This window comes from Gekko japonicus, unplaced genomic scaffold (assembly GCF_001447785.1).
Source record: "Gekko japonicus isolate JY-2015 unplaced genomic scaffold, Gekko_japonicus_V1.1 scaffold2535, whole genome shotgun sequence".
NCBI classification, from domain to species: Eukaryota; Metazoa; Chordata; class Lepidosauria; order Squamata; family Gekkonidae; genus Gekko; species Gekko japonicus.
In genome coordinates, this window is record NW_015174349.1 from 205986 (window position 1) to 229132 (window position 23147).

Here is a 23147-nt window from a genome sequence, read left to right on the forward strand (position 1 = left end):
TGATTGCATGAAGCCAAACTACAACTTATTGTGGGATCTGTGTCTCTGTTGGGCCATCTGTGTACACCAGTGTTCCCTCTAAGCTGAGTTAGTGTGAGCTAGCTCAGTTTTTTAGCCTCCGGCTCACACATTTTTGTCTTAGCTCAGGAAGGATGTCTCCAGAGCAAACCAATTTATGCAGCAGCCAAATGGCTCACTCACAACTTTAATGCCAGTCGCTCACAAAGTAGGATTCTTGCTCACAAGATTCCACGGCTTAGAGGGAACACTGGTGTACACTGGGCTATTTGCAGAGGGAAAGCCAAGGTCACCGCATCCCGCCCTCCCTGCTTGGAAATTAAGGGTTACCTCAGGTGCGGTTTCAATTTTTCCACATGAGAGCTATTACTGAAATGACATAAGAAAATGACAGAATGTTGAGTGAGGAATACTTTATGTCAAACAGCACCCCCCATGGAGTCTCACCTACCCCCTTCCTCTCCTGTCCTTAGGGGTACCAGCCTCTAGTCCAGATGGCAGCCCGGAGATCTCCCGGAATTACACCTGATCTCCGGATGACAGAGACCAGCATGGTGGACTTGGTGCCATTAGACCCTACTGAGGTCTCTCCCCCCCCCCCAAGATCCACCCCCCCCGGGCTCCACCCTTAAACCATTAAGGAGTTCTCAACCCAGAGCTGGCAGCCCTGGGCATTGGTGTCAGAGGGGAGGATCGTCTCAAACAGCCCTCCGGCACTTCGTCTGCTCCAGTGCCCACCTCCTCTTTCTGTCTCAAGATCTGCAGGCTGAACTCTGTTCCTCAAGGGCTCCGTTTGATGCTTGACTGAGGACCAATCCCTGTCCAGTGGTCCAAATGATGCTCCGGCATCACAGCTTGTTCATCAGTCCGAACAGAGCCATCAGCATCTTATCCAGAGGTCGATTCGGGGGGAGGGGGTTGCGGGAGATTGCAGTTCCCCCGGGTGAGGTGCGGGAGCGGGGCACACGACGAAGCCCCGCCCCTGCTTCTGGCCGCCCCGCTTCCAGCCCTCATTCAGCCAGGAGGAGGCAGGAGAAGAGGGAGGGTAAGTTGCTTCTTCCCCGCCTCTCCCCACCCCTGCCTGCCTGGGGCAAGGGAGGGCCTTGGTGGGGCTTCCTTGCACTCCTGCCAGCCTTGCAGGTCCACTGCCAGGCCTTATGATGTCAGGGGGTGTGGCATATGCTAATGAGTTATGCTAATGAGTTCCCCTAGCTCTTTTTCTACGAAACGACCCCTGATCTTATCTGACACTAGGAGTAAGGCCCATCATGGGAAGAAATACAACAAACTCTAGAAAGAGGCTCCGGGTGAGTGTTCCAGCTGTGGCTGGTGGGGCAGTGGAGGGAAGGGGGAAATAGAGGGAGGCGACCCATGTTTAATTTCCTTCTACTTAGCTATAAGGCAGGGCTGTCTCAAGTTATTTTGCTGCCCCAAGTGGGTAGTATGTGAGGAGAGCCACATGGTAACAGGTATGGTTCCCTCCACCCATGACTTGTGTTGATTTGGGGTTATGCAGTGGCAGGAAAGATAGAAAAGCACCTCCTCCTCTGCCATGTCTTCTAAGTTCCAAGGGTCTGGAAAGTGGTTCCATAGCCAGTTACAGGGTTGCCAACTCTGGGTTGGGAAATACCTGTAGATTTGAGGGGGTAGAGCCTGGGGAGGACAGGTTTTAAGGTGGGGAAGGATCACAGCAGGGTAGAATGCCATAGATTCCACTCTCCAAAGCAACCATTTTCTCCATGGGGACAGATCTCTGTAGCCTGCAGATCAGTTGTAATTCAGAGAGATGTCCAGGCCTTCCCTTCCCTGCAACCCCTTTCAATTCCAAAGCTGCTACCTGTTTAACACTTTAACTAACTCTCTGCTAATGCCCCACAGCCTCTTAGGACTCCCAACTTGGGAGTTGTAGTTCTAATTCCCTTTGATATGGTTGCAGTAAGGCCAGCTGAGAAGTATAACTCCCAAGATGCAACACGTCAAAAGTGGGGGTGTAAGAATGGAGGAGCCGGCAGGACGGGCCAATAGGACACCAAGACAGCTTCTCCAGTGGCCAATGGGAGAGTAGGTGAATTGCCGCCACCATGGCTTGCCATAATATCTCTCCTTATATATAATTCTGGTTTGGTCGTGGACTCTCGACATGCTTCCAAATCAGTTCGCTCCCTGATGTGTCACTCACCAGGGGGCTCTCTCCACTGGCTGCATGGCTGATGGTATTCCTGTGGTCCCGCCCACAGAACCTGCACACAGCAGCTCGCCCTCATTGTGCCTCGCTCGCCGCCACTCCAGCACCTTCTCAGAGACAAGGTGGGAGCTGGGGAGCCACCACAGCCAGGAGGCGGCAGCTTCCTCTCCCTGCGGGCCCGAGAATGGATCATGGTGGCTTGCTCACACCGCAGGCCACAACAGGACTCCCTTACTTTCTGCTCTCCTTCACTGGGAGGTTGGGGGATGAGGAGGAGGTGGGGCGCCGGCGTCTGTCTACAGTCCGTTGTGTTTCATCCCACAACGGGCTGCCTACTGAACTAACTGGGAGGCCTCTGGGAGGGCCGGGTGGCACTGGGCCTCTTATTTGGTGGTGCGCCACTCCTTGCCAGCCCATCTTCACCCCCCCATCCAGCTGGCTTCTGAAGCCGCAGAGAGGCCTCCAGGAGGGGCAGCTGGTGTGGACATTCTCTTTCGGTGCCATGCCCCCATCGCCGGCCTGTCTCCCTGCCCCCTGCCATTCATATAATTATTTGCAGGGAGGTTGCACACCGTGGCTGCAGGCCAGGGTGCTCTCCCAAACCCTCTGTCTAGAGGCCGTTGCATTTCTTTCCGCAACGGGCCTTATTGCTAGTATATATATATATGTACCAGAGTAATGAATCCACCAGGGTATGCCACCAGGTACATGAATCCACCAAGGCATGCCACCAGGTACCTATCCTTCTTTGAGGCAAGCTCAGAAAATGTTGTTGTAGCAAAGTCTTACGTTGCAGCAAAGTCTTATGGAAAGGCCCTCAGGCCAGTAAGGGCCTCCCATCCTCAAGTTTTCTTGGTCTAGCAGTGAAGGCAGCCATGGCCTCATAGGCATCTGCGACCACAATTTGGTCTCTGTTACCTCACGAGGGGAGCGTGGATGATCATAGGGCTGCCTCGTGTTTTTTGCTGAGGTAGACAATCCACCCTGGTGACTGAGCTCCTGGGGATCATGTTTGCATGAGCTGAACAGGCCTGCTGTTCTCCCTGGTGGTGGCATACTGGGTAACAACCACCCATGAATGGATTAATGGCACAGCGCAGATGTAACACTAACTTGTGTTCAGCTGAGGCGTAAACAGTTTGCAGTAGTTTCAGGGCATATTTTTGGATGAGTAGGAGGACAATTAACTGCTGGGACTCCCAAGAGGTATCAAAAGTCGGAAGAACCTTTGGCAGGAAGATCAAATGTTTTGGATGTTGATATCTGACAGCAATTCTTAAGATTTTACGGACCTGTTACAAATGCTTGTCTTACGAGGCTTCTTCTTTGATAATTTTCCCCAGGACGCAGAGTAATATTCTTTGCTGGGAAATGGTGGAAGTGAAGTTGACATTTTAAAATTAAATAAAGGATTTCTTAATGCCACCTTCCACCCAATTGAAGGTCCCCAAGGTCTGACATTTCCCATTTGAAAATCTTAAGAATTACCAGGATTTATTTGTAAAGAAAACAATATTCTTCCTCCGCTCCTCTGCTGCCTGCTGTGAAGATACCTTTAGACATTTATCTGCTATTTTGACATATTTATTGCTTTACAACAACCTTAAAACCTTAGATTGTTATTTTTGACTTTGCGTATTTTAAACATTATCATGTTGTTGTTGTTCAGTCACACAGTTGAGTCCAACTCTTCCCGACCCCATGGACCATATCACACCAGGCCCTCCTGTCTTCCGCCGTCCTCTGAAATTTGTTCAATTTCATGTTCATTGCATCGGTGACACTGTCCCCTTCTTCTTTGACCTTCTATCTTTCCCAGCATCAGAGTCTTCTCCAGTGAGTGCTCCCTTTTCATTTGGTGGCCAAAGTATTTGAGCTTCAGCTTCAGTATCTGGCCTTCCAGGGAACAATCAGGGTTGATTTCTTTTAGGATTGACTGATTTGATCTCCTTGCAGTCCAAGGGACTCTCAAGAGTCTTCTCCAGCGCCATAGTTCAAAAGAATCTATTCTTTGGCACTCAGCCTTCCTTATAGTCCAACTCTCGCAGCCATACAGTACTAATGGGAATACCATTGCTTTGACCATACAGACTTTTGTTGGCAGGGTGATGTCTCTACTTTTTATCATGCTGTTTAGGTTTGCCATCGCTTTCATCCCCAGGACCAGGCGCCTTTTAATTTCAGGAACGTGAAGTCTGTCACTACTTCTATGACGTCCCCTTCTATTTGCCAAGGAGTGATGGGCCGGATGCCATGACCTTCGTTTTTTTGATGTTGAGTTTCAAGCCAATTTTTGCACTCTCCTATTTTACCATTAGCAAGAGGCTCTTTAGGTCCTCTTCACTTTCTGCCATTAGAGTGCTATCATCTGCATATCTGAGGTTGTTGATCTTTCCCCCAGCAAACTTAATTCTGGCTTGTGATTCATCCAGGCCAGCATTTTGGATGATGTACTCTGCATATAAATTAAATAAGCAAATGTGTGTGTATTATAGGAGATTATAATGCAGTGCTTGACTCCAAGATAGATAGAAAAAATCAGACAAGAGATAAAAATTCAGGAAATGTTCTCCCTAAGAACGTCTTTGAAACGGTAGAGGAATACAGTATAGTAGATGTGTGGAGAACCAGAAACATTAAAACAAAGAACTATACCTACTACTCGGCGAGGCATAACCCGTGGTCTGGAATAGACATGGCCTGGATATCAACAACTATGGTAAATGTGCTAGTAGAGGTCGAAATATTACCAAATACGTTCACGGATCATAGCCCTTTAATGTTAACTTTGCAGCAAGCGCCAAGAAGGACCAGATGGACTATGAACACAGGTCTTCTAAGAGAAGAGGAATTTGTGAAAAGAACCAAAACCGAAATTCAAGAATTTTTCAAAATAAATATACACCCTGAAATATCAATAGAAATAGTATGGGAGACATTTAAAGCATATATAAGAGGATGGTTTATCAATCAGGAGGCATGGGAAAAGAAAAAAAAGAGAAAGCAATATGAAAATTTGGGAAAACAAAAAAAGAAGATAAAATAGAAAATAAAAACACTAAGTTGGAAAAAACAAAGATGAAATTAAAAATAATACAACATCAAATGAACCTATTACTAACTCAAGAACTAGCAAGAAATATAGAATACACAAAACAATACTATTTTGAAAATGCAAACAAACCCACAAGATGGCTTGCATATACGCTAAGGAAAGAAAGAGAAAAACGGATAGTTAAAGTTTTAAGAAATGAAAAGGGTGAAGAAAAACATAACCTACAAGAACTGAAGAGTATTGTAGAAACTTTCTATTAAAACTTATATCAACAGAACACACATTGTAAACAATCAGTAAAAGAATATATTCAAAGATGGAACACAAATTTTTTTGATGAAAAACAGAAAGCAATATTAAATGAGCCAATCTCAGTTTGTGAAATTGTGGAATTGATCAAGAAATTTAAAAAAGAAAGAAAACTCTGGGCCCTGATGGACTCCCATCTGAAATATATCAGAAATTTGATGATCAAATAATTTTACCATTAAAAGAGTTGCTTCAAAGCATAGTAAAATCAGAAAAACTGCCAGATTCCTGGAACCAAGGTTTGATAACACTAATCCATAAACCAAATACAGATGAAAAAGAAATCAAAAACTATAGACCAATATCATTGTTAAATGCAGATTATAAAATATTTGCTAATATCCCAGCCGCTAGATTTAAAAAAGTATTTGTACAAACTATCCATCAAGATCAAGCAAGATTTTTGCTGAAGAGACAAATCAAGAACAATGTACGGAATATTATTAATGTCTTAGAATACTATGAAATGCACCCAGAGAAACAAATGGCGTGAATATTTTTGGATGCTGAAAAAGCTTTCAACAATGTAAACTGGGAATTCTTGCTGCAAAAACTGAATGCTTGGGACTGTGTTTTATACTTTATCGCAATGATTAGGGTGATATACAAAATTCAATCTGCTAAAATTATAATAAACAGAGATATCACACAAAGTATTGAAATACAAAAAGGGATGAGACAAGGATGCCCGCTATCACCATTACTGTTCATCTTTACCCTGGAGACACTGAATGACTTAGCAAGAGAAAATGAACAGATAAAAGGCCTGAAGATAAGAGGAGAGGAATTTAAACTACAAGCCTTCGCTGATGACCTTGTTTTCTACTAGACGATTACATGCAAGATGAGATGGTTAAAACAACGATGATTACATAGATGCAGGATATAGGGCATAACACAGATCTAGACCATTGGTCTGAAATATGGAAGGTGACAAAATTTATGAGAGCAACAACATACAAAGAAAATATTTATAAAATGTTTCACAGATGGCACTGGTCCTCGGATAAAATAGCCAAATGTTATTCAACTGTTAACAATAAGTGTTGGAAATGTAAAGCCAATGTAGGGACGTTTTACAATATGTGGTGGAGATGCGGGAAAATCCAAAAAATTTGGCTTAAAATACATAAGATTATACAAGAAATACGACATATTAATTTAGCCTTAACACCAGAAATTTTCTTATTGAACATGATCCCAGATGGTTATAAACAAAATTATTTGTACATGGTGACTTATATTTTAACATCACCTAGAATCTTGCTGGCTAAATGTTGGAAAATGGAGAAAACTCCATTGGAGGAGATAGTTCAAAGATTGTTGGAACTAACGGAGATGGACAGATTAAATGTTTTATTAGGAAAAGATGAAGAACTAAACTTAAAATGATGGATAAAAAAGTAAAGGCAAAGGTTCCCTTGCTCGAAAGCCAGTCGAGTCCGACTCTAGGGTTGCGGTGCTCATCTCCGTTTCAAAGCCGAAGAGCCAGCGCTCTCCGAAGACGTTTCCGTGGTCATGTGGCCGGCATGACTAAACACCAAGGCTCACGGAACGCTGTTACCTTCCCACCGAAGCGGTTCCTATTTATCTACTTGCAATTTCTTGCTTTCGAACTGCGAGGTTGGCAGGAGCTGGAACTAGAGATGGGAGCTCGCTCCATCATGCGGCACCCGGGTCTCGAACTGCTGAACTACTGACCTTCCACAGCCTGCAGTTCAGCGTCTTAACCACTTGAGCCACCGCAGCTCCAAAACGATGGATAGCAGTTTATAAATGGATAGAAAATAAGCTTGATGAATAGACTTGAAAACAATTATTGTAACCAAATTGTACTGATTATGTTATGAAAAAACTATATTATAAAGTAACTTTTTCCCCCACCATAGAGAACAATGGAGGGGATGGGGGCAACCTGTTTGGGGGCCCGTAGAATTGGACCCCCTGGTCCAATGCTCTTGAAATGTGGTTGGTATCTTGGGGAGAGGCTCCAGCAGCTATCCTGCAAGTTTGGAGTCTCTCCCTCAAGCCCCCTCCCCTCTAGTCCCCAGAATATACCCTATGTTTACACCATTGACTTCAATGGCCCATAGGATATAATGGGGCTGAAATTGACATTCGGCTGGCCGAAAGAATCTGTGTACTGCCAAAACTGACATGCGGGAGTCAAACTGCCAGCCAAAACTGATTCTGCCCCGAATTGGAATAAGCCGATTTATTTATTTTTTTTCACACCCCTAGTTCTGAGTACCTCAGGGTGATCTTGCTGGTACTTGGCCTGTGCAGTTCAGTGCACTGCAGGAGTACTATGTGCAAATGTCTTTGCTGCATTCCTAAGTCCCTCCCCCTTGTTGCGTTGGTGTATCTTTTGTCAGGAGCTTTCTTGGGGGCAGTAAGAAGTGAGAGGTGTGAGGGGGAGTTGGTGTGAGGGAGTGATGATGTGGTGGACATTTCTTCAGGTTCATGAGGGAGGCATGCATCAAAATGGCTCCTAGAAAGGTCCTTTACTATCTCCCCATAAACATTCATATCCTGGCCCTGCTCCTACACCTGACAGACACCGGTCTGTCTGGTGTTGGGGGGGATTGTATTTAAAGGCACTGGGGAGGCTAGGCTAGCAGCAGTGCTAAGGCAATCCTGCTGAGCAAACCTCCCCGGCAGCTGTAAGCATCTGTAAGCATCTGTAAGCAGCTGTAAGCTGCCTGTCCGGTGTAGGATGGGGAGGGGGGAGGAGTATTAGAAGCCACTATGGAGGCAGGGCTGGCAGGATCACTAAGGCTGGGGCAGGCTCCCTCATGGCTTAAAGCACCCTGCAACTGCTGCTGCACCTGACAGACAATTGCCTGTTAGCTGTAGGAGCTGGGGAGAGTGTGTTGGAAGCCAACCCACCTCCTCTCCTACACCTATTAGGCATCTGCCTGTCCAGTGTAAGAGGGGGAGGGGGAGGAGTATTAGAAGCCACAGTGGAGGTAGGGCTGCATCTGACATACAACTGCCTGTTAGGTGTAGGAGGTGGGTGGAGTGTATTGGAAGCCACCCCACCTCCTCTCCTACACCTGACAGACAGCTGCCTGTCCAGTGTAGGAGGGGGAGGGAGAGGAGTATTAGAAGCCACTGTGGAGGTGGGGCTGCACCTGACAGACAACTGCCTATTAGGTGTAGGAGGTGGGGGGAGTGTGTTGGAAGCCATCAGAGAGGCTGGGCCAGCAGCTTTGCTTCACCTCACAGGTGGTTCTTTCCTTACCTGTCATTAGCTCTCTGCAGTCCCCTGTAACTGTTGGGGTTTTTTACCTCAGAACACTGAGCTCTGCAGCTGACCAATGAGAGAGTGGGGATTGCAGGGAGGCAGCCGCCTGGCAGCCACATAGGAATCAATGGGGGGAGCACATTTTCCCCCTTTTGACCCACTTAGGGGTCGAATTTCTAAAAATCCCTTCTTAGCAAGCACCTACGCCACGGTGGGAGCGCTCTCCCCGAATTTGGTGTCTCTTGGTCCAGCAGTTTGACCCAGGCGTTGATTTTACAGTGAGGGGACTTTCTTTTATATATATAGATGTCATAGTATGAAATAGATATGTAATCATCAGGTACAGAAGATGACAAATAGGTAATAATAGAGTATGTTACATTTTTAATATGTGTGTTACAAGTGATAGGCTATGTGTGCATGCTGTGAAAGGAGAATAAAAGGAAAATATATAAAAAGAGAGAAACTCTTTGGTCTAGAAGTTGTGGTTGCTTCCTTTTATTTCCCTTTCCTTCTTCGCTTCCTCCTTTTTGGACATCTCTGGTTAGCTTCCCTTCTTCCCTTCTTTTTTCTCAAAGAAAGGAAGGAAGAAAGAAAACGCATATTTTTTGTTTCTTCATAAACTGGATCTAAACTCCAGCTGCACAGCCGGGAAACCCAACCCTACTCTCCCAGCCACAGTTGTCAGAAATACGGAGAGAAGTTAATCATCAAATGTAGGAAACGACGACAAAAAGAAGTGAGGGAGAAATTATGTTTCTCTCCTCCGGCAAAGGGGCAGAACAGGGTGGAGACTGGGGCTGGTGGAGGGGGGGGGGGGAGGAGGAAAGACAGTTGCTTTGTTTTATTGATTTAAAAAAAAACCACACACACACACACATACATATCCCAGAGGCGCCAAAAAGCACAGGGCAATGATTAATGTCCCCTCAGAAAAAGAAATTATATAGAATAAATTAAACTACTGTGGCAGCAAATTGAAAAATAAGGATGTAAATGAGGTTTGAATACTTAATATCTGGAAAGGGGAAGCTAGTCGGGGGCCTGGGAAGAATGAACAGGTTTTTGTCTGGGCCTGCACAGAGTAGCTCCTGTGTGGGGAGGAGGACCTGGGGGGGGGGTTGATACGTCTGTTGAGGAGGAGACAAGTCCGGTCCCATCTCCGTGGCTCCTCCTCCACCTGGGTCAGAAAAAAATCTGATGTCTGTCTGTCCTCAGGTTATACCAGGCGCAAACTTGAGTTACCTCATCAGGTTTTCATCTACCACATCTAAGAGCAAGAATACTCAAATACTCCCACAACAAACTTCTCCTCATCAGGCAAGAAAGCGTCACCCCTCTATGTACAGTTGCCAACTCTGGGTTGGGAAATTCCTAGAGATTTGGAAGTGGGGCCTGGGGTGGGAGCGGCCTCAGCAGGGTATAATGCCATACACTCCACCCTCCAAAGGAGCCATTTTTCTCCAGGGGAGCTGCCGTCTGGAAATCAGCTGTGGTTCCTGGAGAAATACAGGCCCCACCTGGAGGCTGCCAACCCTGACTCTAGGAGTCGCCCACAGCTGCCTCCTTTCAAATGAATGGGGTAGCCCAGGGAATCCTGTCAGTTTCCTCCTGTCGGACGATTTCCACACACTGCACAGAAAAATAGTTTGCGAACGTGTCAGGAAGACCCATCTCTAACTAACCTGTGCTACACACCTGGAAACATGCGGGAGCCCTTCGTCCTCCAAATCCTTTGCACTGCCAGGAGGGATGTTATCAGCCGAGCACCGAGTTGGGTCAAGAGGGTGCTGCTGTTGGCAGTCTTGGCCCAGGGCCTAGCGCTCAGGAAAACACTATTCTATGAGGGGAGAGAGAGAGAAAGGGGGAGAGAGAGGCAGTCTTGCAGCAATCAGTTGTGTAGAACGCATCATAAAACCCATCAGTTGGAGTCTGCAGGTCCATTCGGCCAGAGGAGGAGCTCGTGTCCAGCAGAAGGAACCTTCCCTGGATTCAAGAGGTCTTGCATCAAGGGAAGGCTCCTCATGCCAGAGGAAAGGGGCTCCACTAGCAGAACTGGTATCCAGGATCCAACCCAATAAAATCAGCAACTAAAATCAAGCTCAACAGTATCTCGCTTGCAACTGAGATGGATTTGCTCCAGAAATTATCCTTCATGAATTTGATGGGGAGTTTTATTTCCAGATACTTTGGGGATGCCTGAATATTCACTGGATATTTTTTTATATTCAGCACCAACATTTGTATGAAAAGATTGTTCGGTGGCACTTGTCAGCATTTGACAGTATCTTGACATGTAGCAGTAGAACCAACGTAGAGTCCAGTCGGGCACCTTTAAGACCAATCAAGGTTTTATCCAAGGGATGAACTTTCGTGTGCAAGGCACACTATTTCAGATACGTTGGAATGGTAGATGAGGTCCTAAACTTATAGACAGGGATTTTTTAACAGTAAATGAACAAGTAACATGATGATGTTTAAGTTATGCAAAGTGAAAAACTAAATAAGGTCAACAGTTGTAAAGCAATAAATATGTCAAAATAGCAGATAAATGTCTAAAGGGTTTTTTTCTAATTGTGGGAAGTAACAGAATCTTAATTATCTCCTCTCAGGCTTCGGGCCAACACCGCTGACCATCTGAATCTATTGACATGTAGCAGTCAAGAATGACAGCTGGCATGCAATGGAAATTAATATCAGACATTAGCAGCTGGGGATGTGCAGTTGCATTCGTTCCCACGAATGAATCAAAAAAGTAGCTGAACAGAATCAAAGAATGCATCTTCCACTCTCCCCTCTTCCTCTTCCAGCATCTTGTCTACCAGGACACACCTACTTGACAGTTGCTGCTGGTGCTGCTGTGGCTGATGCCGACTGGGGACAGAGGGCTGGCCAGTCAACAGGTACAAGGGAAGGAAGATAAACCCTTTCTGCCTCCCTCCCTCGCATCTCTCTGGCCTTGGGTGTGGTTTCTGACATGCCCCAGGCACATGCCAAGGACCACATTCCCCAGGGCTCAGCAAGCACAGCAAAGAGGAAGTGTGGAGGAAAGAGAGGGATCTCCTGCCACTCCTGGGCCTGCTGGCTGGACAGCCAGCTGGCTCTATCCCCTCTGCTTGGCTGCCACCACTCGTCTGCTGGTCTGGATCCACCACAGTGTTGGAACGAGCTGTGGCCACCCAGTGAGGAGACCAGAAAAGAACAGTGGGGTTTCACTTGATTTCCAAAAGAATGGACGGGCATTGAGGGGGAAACGTTGTGCTTCTGTAATTAGTGAATGTTGGACAGCGTTTTACAGGATATACAGTAGCCATCAGGATTTGACATTAGGGATGTGTGAATATTGTCTGCATTTGCTTTTGTTTTAAAAAAATGTATTCCTTGATGGCTGGAGTCAGCTTGCCCGCCAGGCAGTAGAAAGGAGGGTAGGAAAAAGGTCTTCCACTTGGGGGAATGAAAGCACATCCTTTGGTGTCCTGCAGCAGATCTTAGAAGTATTTTACTGCATGAAACATGCACCAGTCGACACTGGACATTATCTGATGGATTACAGGACGTGGCAATCAATGTTTGAAAGGTTCTGACAAGAGTTGCAAGAGGATGCAGTAAACTTCATTTATTTATTTGCATTGTTTATCATCTTCCTTGATGGGCAGTCAGTGGAGCAACTGCAAAAACCTTGTTAGCTGCTGAAACTGTTCTGTCATGAGCACTTCACCAAAACTGCCATCACCAAGCTTTTAAGGGCCACATGGAGGCCCCAAAGAGAAACACAAATGGTGTGGGGAAGATCTGCTTCTGAGACTTTGCCACAGCCAACTTTCTTTGTTCTCCTTGCCTTTAAATTAAAGTGCATGGTCAAACAATCTAAGCAAGTCACAGAATGTGTGCATGCGAAATGGATACAAAAATCTTTTCCAAAAAACCAACAACCACAAACAGAAATGACGTGAAGAAGTAAAATGCAGGATTACCTGAACACATTGCCTTGCTTCACTGTCTGACTAAAATGGAATTGCAAAGCAGGACAGAAAAGAAAACCCTGCATGTTCCACAAATTTCAGGCCATTTCAGAAATGCCAGGATGTCTTTAGCCACATGGCTTCTAGGTACCAAAGCTTTTGTAGTACTCTTTGCCGCCACCAGCTCAAATATTAGAAGGAAAGCTGAAGAAGCTGCTTAGACCTGGCTCATTTTTAAACCTCCGAAGTCCTACCAGCATAGTAGGATCAGTCCTCTGAGCAGCCAGCTCCTTCAGCCAATCAGAACTGAGCATGATATGAATGACTGAGGGTCTACAAAATTTGGAGGTTGGCATTGGTAATTTGTCAAATTGTGAGTCAAATGGAACCAGGGGGTGTGTGATTCCCACATCAGATACCTTTTTCAGAAGTTGCAGTGATCAACTTCCCAAATCCAGATAGTCTATTTTACATAGTATGCAAATTGATTACTAATTATGCAAACCAAACACATTATTTATTTTGTTATCAACTAGTTGCTTTTCATCTCCTCCTATGAACTGTAACGAAAAAGTAATAGAAAAAGTATATTTACCCAATCTCTTTCTGATACCAGGATTTGCCCAGGCTGCCTTCCGAAACAATATCAGACTTCTACACCCGTACCGACATACCTGATTCTCAACACAGCCAGATCTGTGGGTACTTAAATCCAGACACTGGAACCATGAAGAAGCAAGGCAGATTTTTCTAAAAACCTGAAGAAAACCCAAGGAAATTCTGAAATATGTAAAAGGGGAGGGAGGTTAACCCCTGCAAATAATAGAACCAGCTTTAAGAAATGAATGCCCTCAGTGGTCATTGCTAGGCAACCAGGCAGTATTGCCAGCCTTCACACCCAAGCACCAGGTCACAAACCCAGATTCTGTGTAAAACCCTTCCAACCAAGCAATATGGCCACCCTAGGTAAGCAGGGGCTTTTCTTCTTAGCTTACATATTTCAGACCTCAAGATGAAGTTATTTGTTAAAATATTCATACCCTACCTTTAGATTGGTAGAATGACTCTTAAGGTGGTTTCCTGGAAGTATATCCTTCCTGGAAGTCTTCATTTAATAGTTGTATTACGGGCAAGAAACGAAACTGCTCAGCTCTGGTGTATGACACGGCCCAAGAAGAAGACTCGTGAAGGGAGAGTAATGTGGCTTTGATATGGTGCTGACACAGACTGGAGCATTCACAAGTGACTGGTTCTTAAAAGCGTGACCGTGTCACACTGGCATGATGGCCCACGGAAGCACAGGGCTTGGGGGGGGGGGTAGAAGTCAGAACTGTGTGCCCACATTGTCTCCTGAGGGCCTCTGGGGACTTTGATCCCAACTAATGACCTTCAATCACTTCTATCTCATTTCCAGCCACTGCTAATGTGCCAGAGAGCAAGCACTCACTCCTTTGCAATGTTATATGTTTTAAATACTGATATGCCACTTTTCCCACTTCAGAAGAGCTCACCATTGCTAATGTTGGTGGTCCAGACCTTTGTATATTTGTATAAAAACCCAATGGTTTGTCTTTAGCAAATCTAGACTCTATTTGTGCTCTTTCCCACCAATTTAGGTTAAGTTCCTGTAAGCTTTCCAGTTTATTTTAGTTCATTTTTATTGTCCAATAAGTCCTCATAGCAACATATTTTTTGAAATAAATTTGGGTGAAATGGTGAAACCCATTTTGGTGTCTTGGTGTAGATTAATCTTTTAACATTTCCCCATCCCTTTAATAGGGATTTCCTAATAATATGCTGCTTAAAATATTTATATCCATCTGATTTTCCATACGACAAAAATGTGTGCCAACTCAATAATAAATCGTGTTCTTCTAAAGTTATAATCTGTTATTTTCTAATGTGATCCATTCTTTTAGCCACATCAGGGTTGCTGCTCTATAGTATAGGAGCCAATCAGTTAAAGCAAATCCAGCTCTTTCTTTTGCATCTTGTAAGACCTTCATTTTTATTCTTGGTTTCTTGTTCTGCCATATGAATTTTGACATCATTTTATCAAGATCTTTGAAATATTGCTGGTTTTGAAGAATTGGAATTGTTTGAAATAAAAATATCAATCTTGGTAAAATATTCATCTTTATTGTGGCTATTCTGCCCATCAAAGAAATTTTAGATTTTCCAATTTTTCCTACTTTTTTGGGATTTCTTGCAAAAGTTCCATGTAGTTATCTTTCACCAAAGAGCTACATCTATTTGTTATATTTATACCTAATTATTTCACCCTTTTTTGTGCTTCAAAGCCTGATTTGTCTTGTAGCTGCTGGATTTGATCTTTAGTCATATTTTTGTTAACATTTTTGTTTTAGTCAAGTTAATCTTCAAAACCGCAACCTGACCATATTTCTGTAATGTTGTTAGTAGCTGTGTAATTGAGTCCAATAGGTTTTTAAAAATAAATACCAGGTCATCTGCAAATGCTTGTAGTTCATATTCTTCTCCTCTTATTTTGAGTCCTCTGATGTATTTATCTTCTCTTATGATGTCATTCAGAACTTCCAGTACAAATATGAACAGTAATGGTGAAAGTGGAAACCTTTTTGTATTTCAACATTTTTGTGATAAGTCTCCATTAATAAGAATCTTTCATAGAATCATAGAGTTGGAAGGGGCCATACAGACCATCTAGTCCAGGGGTGTCAAACTCATTTCTTATGGAGGACCAGATTTGACATAACTTGGACTTTGTTGTCCATTTTCCTCCATTTCCCTTTTCTCCCTTAGCTTATTCTGAAACTCAATTCATCCACATCAGTTTCTTGGAGCCCTTACCATGTTTCCGTCTTGCTGCAATAGTGAGGGCTTGAGCTCGCAAAAGCTCATGTTTGAGAAGAGCCCACCCTTCACTCCCTCCTTTCCCTTCCAGCACACTCCCCCACAGAATGCCTCCCAACAAGCCTCTGAGTTCGTTGAAGTCGGCCCTATGAAAATCTAACCTATGATTCTGGCTACAAATTTCCTTAAACCCCCCCCCCCACAGCAGCTGGAAGGTCCCCTAAGGTCCCCACCACCTTCACCCCATCTACCAATTCTTCCCTGTTGATTAATATTAATATTAAGTCTAGTATGGCCGAGCCCCTTGTAGCTTCTAGTATGGGGCAACAGTGGTTCACCAATTACTGTATGGGGTCCCTGTGTGGATTCAGATCTTAACAAAAAGGTTGAACGAATTAATGCAATCTTTCTGCGCCGTATTTTTGGCATTTTGGATTTCACCTTGTGTGCTGAGCTGGGTCTCTATACCATAGCATCCAGAGCTTGGATTGCTACTATTAAATATTGGTTACATCTCTACTTTCAACCTCCCCCAAATAGTCTTATCGCTTTTTTAACTGCTGACCCGTATGTTTCTAAATGGTCTCAATCAATAAGAGAGAAGATTAATTCTTTATGTATTTATTTAGACTCCCTGGTTAACTCCAGTGAAACCTACATATTCCAAATAATTCAAAGGAGAATTCAGGATATTAATTTACAATTAATAAAAGCTGGAGCAGAGGGGATTTCTTCCCCCCATTTCCTGGGTCTTGGTTCCCCGCAAATCTCTATGGCTCAGTATTCTTCAAACTTAACAATCCCTTCTCAATGCAGAGCATTTATGCTGGCCAGATTTAATATATTCCCCTTGGCTGTGGTCACAGGGAGATGCAAGGGTATCCCCTATGAGGCAAGATTTTGCAGATGCCTCTGCAAAGAACCTGACTCTGTTCAGTATATTCTCTTAAACTGCCCACTGTTTACTCAGCTACGTGCACATTTGATTAGTCCCCTCCTACAACTCTCTAAGGTTGCGACCAATAAAGGTATTGAATTCTTGCTAGCAGACAAAAACCACGAAGTTACTGAGCAGGTGGCAGAGTTCCTGGCAAATGTACTCAGGGGCCAAAAAAAAGAGGAAAGAATAGAGGGAAGAGGAAGAGATAAGGAGATGGAGAGTGAGTGAGAGAGATAAGGTGTGTCTATCCTCTTTGGATAGTTAAGCTTCTTATTGTAACTGTTTTAATTACTGCAATATTCAAGATTACTGTTCCAAATTTTTATCATTCCGTCCTATTATCTTTATTATATACAATGCTACAAAGTGCTGTACCCTGACTGTTTTCCTTTGCTGACATATGGGTTGATTTGTATTGCTATTCCTTTCATAGAGTTATTGTATGCCAATAAAGGTTATTGGAATTGGAAAGTCTAGTATGGTCCAGCCCCTTGTAGCTTCCTCCACCATTTGAAAAAGGAAGTTGTTGGCCAGACAGGTCAGGAAATTGCGTGCTTCTTGCATGTTGTTTAGTGTAAATTGCTTTAACCATTTTAAAGAATGATTTGCCACATTGTGAATCTGCTCATTGTTCCAACATAAAACTCCAACTGACATTGTCAAATGCTTTTTCAGCATCCAGAAAAATCAAGGCTATTTGTTCTTCTGGGTGTGCTTCAAAATACTCAATTATATTCAAGACTGTTCTAACATTATTTCTGAGTTGTCTATTGGGTAAAAAACCTGCTTGGTCTTGATGAATTATCTCTATCAATATTTTTTTTTTTCAATCTTGTAGCTAAAATAGAAGCATAGACTTTATAGTCCACATTTAATAGTGAAATTGGTCTATAGTTTTTAATTTCTTTCTCATCCGAGTTTTGCTTATGTATCAGTGTTATTAGGGCTTCATTCCAGGTTTCTGGTATTTTGTCTTCTGCTCTTATGCTGTGTATTACATGCTTTAAAGGTAATATCACTTGATCTTCAAATAACTGGTAGAATTCTGCCGGTAATTCATCCAAATTTGAAGTTTTCCCCCTTTTTTGTTTTTTTAAATGTTTCTATAATTTCACATGTTGTTATTTGATCATTTAAATTTGTCTCTGTTCTTCAGTATGTTTTTTTAGTTATATTTCTTCAAAAAATCTTTTATCTCCTCTGTTGCAGCTTCTCCTCTTTGATATAACTTTCTATAAAATGTCTCTATTATTTTTTTTTTAATTCTTGGGTATGTTTTTGTCTTCTCCTTCACTTTTCTTTTTCTTTTCGTAGCTTATATGCCATCCATCTGGTTAGTTAATTAGCATTCTCAAAATAGTTTTGTTTTGCATAAATAATCTTTTTAGCTATTTCCTCTGTCAACAGGCAATTCATTTGGTGTTGTAATAGCTTTGATTTGACTCTTAGATATTCAGCTGAAGGGTTTTGTTTCAAATTTTCTTCCTGCTTCTTAATTTGTTCCTTAATTTGTGAAAACTTTTCTGTTTTTTGTTTATGTGCTGATTCTCTAATTATCCATCATCTAGCATAAGCCTTAAATGCATCCCATACAGTTAGAATAGAAATATTTGGTTGGATATTCTGTTCAAAAAACATTTGAATTTTTTTTGTCTCTGTTACAAATTTTGTTTTTTTCCAATAGAGATGTATTGAGTGTCCATCTATTTTTCTTTGGTGCATCTTGCAATGAGGTCTGCAAAAGAGGATTGTGGTCTGCAAAAGTTGCTGGTAATATTTCTACTTCTACTAGGTCATTTATGATTGTTGCTGAAATCCAACACATCTCTATTCTTGACCATGACTTATGTCTTGGTGAATAAAAGATGTAATCTTTCTTTTTTGGATTTCTAGTTTTCCACGAGTCAATCAGGTTATGTTCTTCTGCCAGTTGTAGAAATGTGCTTGGAAGTTCATTACCTTGTTTCTGTTTTTCAGTTATTGTTTTTTTGCCTAAGAGCTTGTCAAAAACAGCATTATCATCTCCAATCAAGCAAATTTCATCATAATTTTGTTTTGGAATGAGTTCTTGTAACAACTTATAATTTTTTTCTTGATGTTGATTGGGACCATATATATTTATAATTAAGGTTGTTTTATCTTGTCTTTATATTTGGACTATCAAGATTCTACCATCTTCAGAGCTGTAGACTAATTCTGGGTGCAAATGTTCTTTAACGTATGTCACTACACCTCTCTTTTTTTCTCTCTTTATCCGAAGAAATGAAGTTTTTTCCCAAGTTTTTTAATCTCCAAATTTTTTGGTCTGAATATTTTATATGGGTCTCTTGTAGACATAGCACATCCAATTACATCTTTTTCAGTTGTTGAAAAATCTGTCTTCTTTTTTGAGGTGCATTCAGTCCATTGACATTTATTGAGACTATTCTTATTCTTCTATCCATCTTTAGTTAGTATTTTGTTGTCATCTTTATTCTTCAGTTTAAGTCTTGTAACCATCTGGGGTGCTGTGATCTTTCCTGATTTTCTAATTTTTGTGGTTTTTCATCTTGTGCTCCCTGACTCGGCGCCTGAGAACTCCGACGAGGAGGACGTCTGTCTCATCCATCTGCCCTCCCGCCGTAAGCCATGGGAACCCTCCTCTGGAAAGACCGCCAGCCATTCCACGTGCGCCAGCTGCAGAGAGGCGCACGAGCATATGTCCTTGCAGTTCCGTGACGCTACGTGTCACACATGTGGAAAACAGGATCACCTCACCCGCGTCTGCTGGTCCAAGGGAAGCCAGCACCAGCAGCCTCCAGCCCAGCCCTGACGCCAGGCCACTTCCACCTACGAGACAGCAGCAGAAACTTCGGAACTCTACCTCCTCACCGACTGGCCATCCCTCCAGGTATTACGCCTCCCCAACCCATCTGCTATCCTGAGGATCCAAGTAATGGTTTGGATCAAGAGGTCCCCCTGCCCTATGGAAGTGGACTTGGGGGCAGCGGCATCCATCATTTTGGTGGACACACTCCACAGACTTTGCCCTAATGGGGGACACTGCTTACGCCCCTTCCCTTTGTGTTTGGTGGACTTCCAAAGGAACCCAGTTCCTATCCAGGGAGTGGGGACTTTCAGGGTACAGTACCGGGGTTTTCAGGGACTGTTGGACTTGATTGTGATGGAGGGAAATCTGGTCAGTCTGCTGGGGCAGACCTGGTTTGCGCCACTGGGCATCATGATGGGGGGGGGTTAATAAATGTGTTACTAGGGATTTTGCAGAGGTTTGCGGGCACTTTCCTGCTGTTTTTGATGGGGATTTAGGATGTTATAAAGGGCCTCCAGTTTCTTTGCAGCTTGACCCCACAGTGGCCCCTATCCACATGCGATTCCGCACCGCTCTGCTGTCCATATGGCCTAAAATTGATGCGGAGCTGGACCGCTTAGTGGTGCAAGGTGTCTTAGAGCCAGTATCACATGCCATGTGGGAAACGCCGATTGTAACCCCACTTAAACCCAATGGCGAAGTCCGCATCTGTGCGGATTTCAAATGCACAATAAATAAGGCCCTTCACGACCACTCCTACCCTGTCCCGGTCATAAGTCATGTTCTGGCTTCTCTGGTGGGGGCTAAGATTTTTGGCAAACTAGATTTGGCGCAGGCCTATCAACAGTTGCCGGTGGACAACGATCCTGCATCTGGTCACATCCAGTCACTTGCGTATTGCAATCTTGCATACAGCGTCTCCACAGAATCAAGACTCCCGTGCCCCAACCTTGTGTGCCGAGTCAGCATGCAATTATGATGAAGACATCCCTTTTCTGTGGCATGAACCACTGATTTTAAATACTACAATCCACCTAATGTTTCTGCCGGTATTTCAGCATTGTCTTCAGGCTGAAAAATACTGCATACATTGTCTTCAATTTTATTTATTTATTTTGACTTATATCCCACACCATTCCTCACCAAGCAAGGCTCAGGGTGGCTGAGGAAATGATTTCCCTGTTTCACAATTCTATCAACAGACAGCAAATTTTGATTAGCCATTGCTACATAAATGCAGTCCTTCAAAAGAATCTCAACAAGTTCTCCATCTGTACTAAGAATTCTCAGTTTTACAACTCCAGTTCCTTGAGTTGGCCATGGGCTGCCATCAGCCTGAATTAAAGTTTGCCCATTGAGCGGAGAGCATGAGGTGCCTTGAGGCCCAGTGTTTCACACACAATGTGCTTTATCCTTGTTGGATATTTAACAGAGGAAAAAAATAATGAAGGCAGACACATCTGTGTATTTAGTTTAAGAAAAAGAAAATAAGGGGAAAGGGTTTACGTGAAGAGAAAAGAATAAAGATCCTGACTAGCTTTCCTATACTACATCTTGTCAGTGTGTTTGCTAGAACTTGTGTGTGAGAGAGCAAAGGAGATTTTCTAGAACTTGTCTGTGTGAGGGCAAACTTTCCCCCAAAGCCTCCATCTTCCTGTGTTTGTAACAAATGTTTGTAGCATTACCATCCCAATAAAATTGATCATCCAATAGCTGGTCCCAATCCCATCTCATTAGGAATATCACCTCCCTTTCTCTGGCAGGAAATACATGCCTGAGATCTAATTGGTTCTAAACTAACTAGCTAAGAATTAGCATACATAAACAAACAGGTTAACTCTTTCATGACTGAAGGGAGTGAACTTGCAATATCCCAATAATCTTTCATGCCTTCTGTGGTGGAACGAGCCTGCTCTGGCCTGCAGACTCTGTTCCACCCTGCCCTCCAGGGTTCTCCCTGGTATCCCATTTAAAATAGCTTGTCCGAGATGGTGGGGGTCTATGTGGTACAGAGAACCACTGGCAGCATCTTAAGTTTTAAAGTATTTATTAAAAAGAAAATGTTCACAATCATACTTTTAGCACAGCACCAGACTGAGTGGGATTCAAAAAAAAATTGGTAAAATGCAAATCCTCTGTCCCTATCAGTTGTTAAAATAGGACTCGCTTCTAAAGCTTAGGAACTTACAGATCTCTACAGAGTTGGGTTACCTTGAAGCTTTCTGTCGCTCTCTGGGGGCAGCATATGGTCAAAATGGCTGCCTCCTCAGTTAAGAGTTCTGTCTGCACCAACCAAAGAGAACTTCCTCCATGGTCCCCTGAGTTTTATTACCTTTCTTTTCCCCACCCACTGACCAGATCAGGCCAGATCAGATACGTTTTTCCTGCAGCTTCTTCCTGGAGATTATTCCTGGAGCCTCTCTAGTCTAAAGTCCTCCAAATGTCTGTTCCCTGCTTGGAAGGGGGGGGGACTTGACCCACCCATCATCTCTCCTCCTAGATCTATTAACATTTCTTAAGGGGTAGCTGAGGTGAGCCTGGAAGGCAATTGACTGACCTTTCCCCTCCTGTCTTGTTCTCTGCCCAGAAGGAAAAAAAACTTTTAAAACTCAGAGTGGAGGTTTTGCTCATTTCAAAAGTCCAAAGAAAAAATGCATTTTTTCACACCTGACCCTCCCCCCCGCTCCCACTGTCTTGGGAAATGAAGAAGAGTTGTTCCCCATCAAATGGAAGATAACGTGGGATCGTGTGGACTTTGAAACCAAATAATTTAAATCTGATATTAAGGAATTGCCCAAAGGGACTGAAGTGGGTAAGGACATCCAGTTTACAAATGGAGGGCTGCTGCCACATGGGACGGCTAAGCAGAGCCGCACCGAACTTGAGATACCGCAGTGGGATCCCACGGATTCCCTCAGTCACGGCACATCGCTCCCCAGCACAATCAGATGCCGGGGAGGAAAGTCCGATGGGAGGGGGAGGCTGCTGAACTGCGCATGCTCAAGCATGCGCAGTACAGCCGGGGGCCGGGATGCGGCGGCGCAAGGACGCACTGCCCGATCCCACAGCCTGGCTTGCGGCGCTGGAAGGGATACAACCACCTAGTTAGGTGGTTCTTTTTTACAGCGCGGTATCACCGTTTGGGACGGAACAGGGACGGGCAGGCAACGATTCCCAGATGTTGCCGTGGGATTGTGCTCGTTTGCTCCGCCCCCGTTCCGTCCCGCTCCCGGCCCAAAAGGCCTCGTATGGACAGGACCGAGGCCTTTCGTATCATTGCATTGCTACCTTAGGACAACACATGGGGTGGGGGGCTGGGGGGGGAGGCTTTGAGCTGCGTTCTTCCTTCCAGAAGGTTGCCGGAAACAAGGCTCTGTTGGGGAACTGGGAGAGGGGAACTGGGTGGAAAGTGGGGAAAACAAACAGCCTTTGTGGCTTCCGGCCTGAGCAGCCAGCCACATTGCCACTGAGGTCCGAGGCAGTGGTGTGTGAAGGAGGAGCGCACCTGGATAAATGGGGAAGGAGGAAGGAAGCAGCGGGTTATAGGGACGAGAAATACAATACTGAAGCTGTGGGACCCAAGGAACCTCCGTCTGGCCCACCTCATTGGCTCCATGCCAAAGGGACAACAGCGGAGCGTCTGTCTGGCCCTTGACACAGCTTCACACACAAAGGTGATCCCTGGAGGAGAGCGGCAGAAGTGTCCCGAGGAGAGTGTTTGGGCCACTCAGTAATTGCACAGAAGTCCCTTGGGCTGAAGCTCTAACATGGCTATTAGCCTGGCCGAAAG